The sequence below is a fragment of the Frankliniella occidentalis genome, unplaced genomic scaffold (genome assembly GCF_000697945.3).
Source record: "Frankliniella occidentalis isolate FOCC.00 unplaced genomic scaffold, Focc_3.1 Scaffold140, whole genome shotgun sequence".
Taxonomy (NCBI): Eukaryota; Metazoa; Arthropoda; class Insecta; order Thysanoptera; family Thripidae; genus Frankliniella; species Frankliniella occidentalis.
The window spans coordinates 144,701-149,667 of NW_026267267.1; positions in this window are offsets into that span (position 1 = coordinate 144,701).

Sequence of the window (4,967 nt, forward strand, 5' to 3'; positions counted from 1 at the left end):
AAGGCCTCACCGGACTCTTGCCACCTTCTCCGTGTTAAGAAAAAAAAACAACAAAGAGTCGGAGGTTTTATTTTTAAAATGTTGATTTTTTTTACGTATCGGTAATTGAATAGAAAACACAGTCGCGTGCGTTTCACTGCAGCATTCAAAGTGGATTTCCATCCGGCCAGTTCTATCCAGGGTGGTCCATAGACCGCTTCCATCCTTTTGCTTACACTGCACCGCATGCAGGCGTGCCTGCAGGCTTGCCTACCTTCGCTCACTACGGCGCTGCAACGCGCCCGCACGCCTATGCATGCGGTACAGTATAAGCAAATTAAAGGCAGGGGTCTGTGGACCACCCTTTATTTTTTGGTAATATCGCACCGCATACCTACACGTCCAAGTGGATTGCGGTTGCCTACTCGGCGGTCCGGACCATAAGGCTGAGCGACGATAGGCAAGCTCGCAGTGCCATGCGGTACGCGGTACAGTAAACGGAGAAAATTGTTCCTTGTTTTCCAGTCCAAGGTCCATCGGAACGATTCAAGGACGCCCCATGCAACTTTTCCTATCCCGTCCTTGAATCCTTCCGATGGTCCTTAGATATCAAGGAACAGTTTTCACCGTGAAATGGGATAAAGTATGCAGTACGTGGACATGAGACCCTCTGTATAGAATTGAGGAAATTAATGCACTTATGATTTAAAAAAATAGCCCGACATCTCGAACATCTTGAACATGAGCAGGTGCCAGGAAGGGTCGGTCTGAGGATCAGTCACAGTCTCAGTGTGCTAGATGCTGTATCTGGAGGCTGCACGAGGCCGTCGGACCAGACGGGACCGACCATAGGACCAGGAGATGAGATCCCAGCCGATGACCACCGCGGCTGCACTTGATGGCGAGCTGAAATGGAGAAAGGGGGGGGGGGGGGGAGGAAGCAGGCGGTTGGTGCTGGGGTTGGAGCTCAGGGTGGAGGGTCCGTGAGGACGGAGAGGAGCGAGGATCGCCGTGAAAGGGGCTTTTGATGTGAGTTCATCTCTTACTTTGGCTGAAAGCAAGTCCGGCACTTGCAGAGAACCTCAGAGCGCGCTGAGTGCGTGGCTGCTCGGGGCCGCGTCGAGGTTATTTCAGATAGACTGACTGACATATTTTTTTGCTCGTCTTTATTTTTATTTTTCTGTAAAGGAATGAGGAGAAGTTTGTGGAGGCGGGGGCGGTGATTGAGGGCCTGGAGAGGGACGCCAACCCCACTTGAAGGATGCACGGCACGGGCTCTCCTGCTCGCTCCAGCACTCTGGGAGAGAGAACGGGGAAGAGAGAGAGGGAGGAGAGATAGACAGACAGCGAGAGAGAGGGAGAGACGGGAAGGAGAGAGAACACGAGTAAGGGAATCAACGTGGCACGGGCAAAGGAGGGGATGGGGTGAGGACCGTCTGGTCCAGATCGGGGTCAGTATGCAGGCATACGGGATGAGGCTCCGTGAGAGGCTGTGGGCGGGACGCAGAGTGTGCCTGTGTGTTGGGGGGGGGGGGCAGGCCTAACGGCAGGCAGTGCACGGCGAGTGGCAGTGGCGATGGATGCTCTCTGGCGGTCATTCAGCTCGCTGCCTCGGTGAGCGGCTGCGGGGGGGACTGTCCAAAAGGGATCGCTCCATCTGTATGTACACCTAGCGAAACGCGCGCTCACGACTTTCCATGTCCCCGCTGCTCCATTCAATCAAGTACACAGGGCTCGTTTTGAAAACCGTGTGTATGACAACATTGTGTGGTTATGCACTCAGAAAACCGTATGATCCGCGGAACGAAAACGGAAGCCAAGAAAATTTTACAGGCGTAAGACAAAATTTAGGCGCCCTGATCACATGATTTAGTGGATTTAGTCATGTTGATAAAGGTTTGATCTGCCTGATCATATTTTGTTTAGAATTCTTGATCAAATGTTAAGTTTGCTTGGAGTAAATTTTCATTGGTTCAACACTTTTTTGGTCATTAGGACAAAGCGCTTTTCTCAGTGTGGTGTATAAAACATCACTACAATACTAATGCCAAATTGCTTTAAAAATCTTTTAAAAACGAAATAAAAAATACACATGCTTGCGGATAAAAAGGAAGCAGTTCTACTAGTTTATTATTTGCTGTGGATCGTACTCGATCGCAGTCAGGCGCGCCCGTGGCTGCGAAACAATTACCCTGGCATTGCACTTGCCGCTACATTGTACCAATTACGCGCGATTAATGAACCGACTAGCTTCGAAGCACCGCTGCCGCATCACGGATGGCGAGGACGGATTGGCTGAAGGGGGCTCAGCGAGTGCGTGGCGGGGGAGTTGGTGGGGTTGAGGGAGGGTTGGGCCGAGGACGGCTACGCACCACTGCACAACCACCCACTTGGAGGATAACCCAGCCCATCCATACGTAACCCACACCATCCCGTCGTACACGGACCCGTCAGCTGCTCGTGTCCTGTTGTGTTCGCCTCGCCCCGCCCGCGCCAGGGGCAAATCATGGAGTATATATGGCTCTCACTCTATGGAAAATTGAGCGCGGGTGTTCAGTTGATACCTCATTTACACCAATGAAAACAATAAAACAAATTAGTCATAGTTTTGGCAAACAATAAAAGTTTTGTGCAATCTACAGATTTCAAATAGTGCTGTAAATTTTTGATCGTCGTAATTTTACGACAGTTAACAATATTTCTCAAGGAAAATTTTACCGTTAAATCTACAATTAGTTTTCACAGTTGGTCTTTTGAACGAGAAGGCACTAAAAAAATACGTTGCTAATTAATGGTTTACAAATAAATGTTCTAGAAAATGTTCAAGAGCCTGTAAACCTAAACGGATTCCTTTTCTTTGTCCGTCCTGCAGAGACGCTGCACGCGTGGTCCACGCAGGTGCACCGAGTGCAGTCGTTGGCGGGCAACGTGGCGGTGCTGCGCTGCAACATCCCGGCGCAGGCGCGGTCGCTGGTGCGGGTCACGGGCTGGCTGCGGGACGGCGCCGCCATCCACCTGGGCACCAACGGCCGGTACACGGCCACCTCCCAGGGCACGCTGCACATCCGCGACGTGGGCGAGATGGACGTGGGCGTGTCCTACCACTGCCAGACACAGCACGTCATCAGCGGCGCCGTCCGGGTGAGCTCCGGGGCGCAGGTCATCGTCAAAGGTGAGTAGCCGTGAGCGTTCTTTCTAATATGTCACACTGCAAACGCAAGTGTGTGAGTGTCGTGTCGCCGCGCACTTGTAGGTGTGTGAATGCCCATTCGTACACATCCTTTGAATATTCACACACGTGTGCCTCCTCCATGTGTGCCGGCAGTGGCCGACGGCGACCTGGCGCCGCACATCGACTCGGCGCCCACCACGGTGCACGCGAGGGCCGGCAGCGCCACCGAGCTGGTGTGCGCCGCGCAGGGCCAGCCGCCGCCCGCGTACAGGTGAGTTGCACGGGACACGCCCATTTGAATTTGAAATGGCCGCTCGGACATCAAAGCGACGCGCGCGCGTCCGTCTCACTCGCGCGCCGTAGCTTTTGCATTTCCCTGCCCGGACCATGCACCATTCTCAGCCTGCAGCAGGAACTATTTTGCGTGGGTACCCACTACTGTGCCTATATATTTTAAAGGGTATATTGGCTTGAATTACGGTGTACTTTTTCTGTTGCGAATTTTTCGTTGAAGAAAGTCTGTGAATTGAACTTTGATGGAATTTTACGAGTGTTCAAAGCTTGCATTTCGGTAAATTTTAATAATTTCTCCTTGTGTTTTTGTATACAACTTCCACCGGGTCGAAAGATATATTTGGCCGAAATGCCGTACTTAAGTGTGGTTATCGTCTCACCGTGTCCCTCACCCAGAACGGTGCCACGGTGCCAAATAAAATCCACGTTTCGTTGTTTGTTTTGCTTTTTCGTTTCCTTCTGAAAAAGAAGGAAAACCTGCGTAATTGCAGAGGAATTCTTCATCATGATGGGTTTACTCGGGGGAGGGTTGCGGCCGACGGGTCGGTGGCGGCGGGACAGCTTGCGGGCCGGACGAGGAGAGCGCCGGCTCTGATGTTTGAATTGTTTTCCTCTCCTTTTGCTCCCGCCGGCTCCCGCAAAACGCCCACAAAGCCGCGTCATCAAAAGAAAGCCAAAGGGGCGGGACAGGATGTGAAGGTGGGGGGCGGCAAGATTTGAAGTAGGGGATCGTAATTCTCCGGTATGCTGTTTGACGCGGGAGCGCGGTGTGCCGTGTTCCCCCTTTTTTTCTCTCTTCCTCAGAGTGCACCAGGCCCGCGCAGAGGCTGAGGGCCGGCCTTCTTAACTACTTCACCTGGAGCGGAGGGCGCCGCGATGTACAGCCCGAGGCAAAAACCCGGCGCAAAAGTCCCGCGCACCCGCAACTCGTTCTAAGTAGTTAGCTTTGTCTCAACAATCCGGAGGAAAAACACGAGGAATCGCTCGCCAGCCTCCGAGGAAAGAGGGCGCGCGCGCGCGCGAGAGAGAGAGAGAGAGAGAGAGAGAGAGAGAGAGAGAGAGAGAGAGAGAGAGAGAGGAGAGAGAGAGAAGAGAGGAGAGGGAGCGTCCCCCTTACAGAGTTTGCAGCTTCGCCTCTGCCCCGCTGCTCTGCTCGGCTTGTAGTGAGTGCAAAGTTTGTCGTTTTTTGTTGTTATTTTTTTTTCTGTGTGTATATAAGGAGCGCGCGCACCAGCGGCGACTGTTGGCGCGCGGCAGATTAGAGAAAAGTCAAGGAAATGATGACTCATGTGGAGTGGCCATTAGCCGACGCGCAAGAGAAACGCACCGAAAATAGGGCCTTGTTCTTGTTCCTCAAACAGCCGGCGAGCGAAACGAGTACGGCGCAACAAAAGTTTGCGTTGGACCGATTGATGGATGATGACAGATAAATTAAGTTACCGTTAGCTGCCGTTGGTATCACGTTCCTCATCGCCGCACTCGTGGACTGAGTTGCGGGATGTACTCACTCACCCCCCCCCCC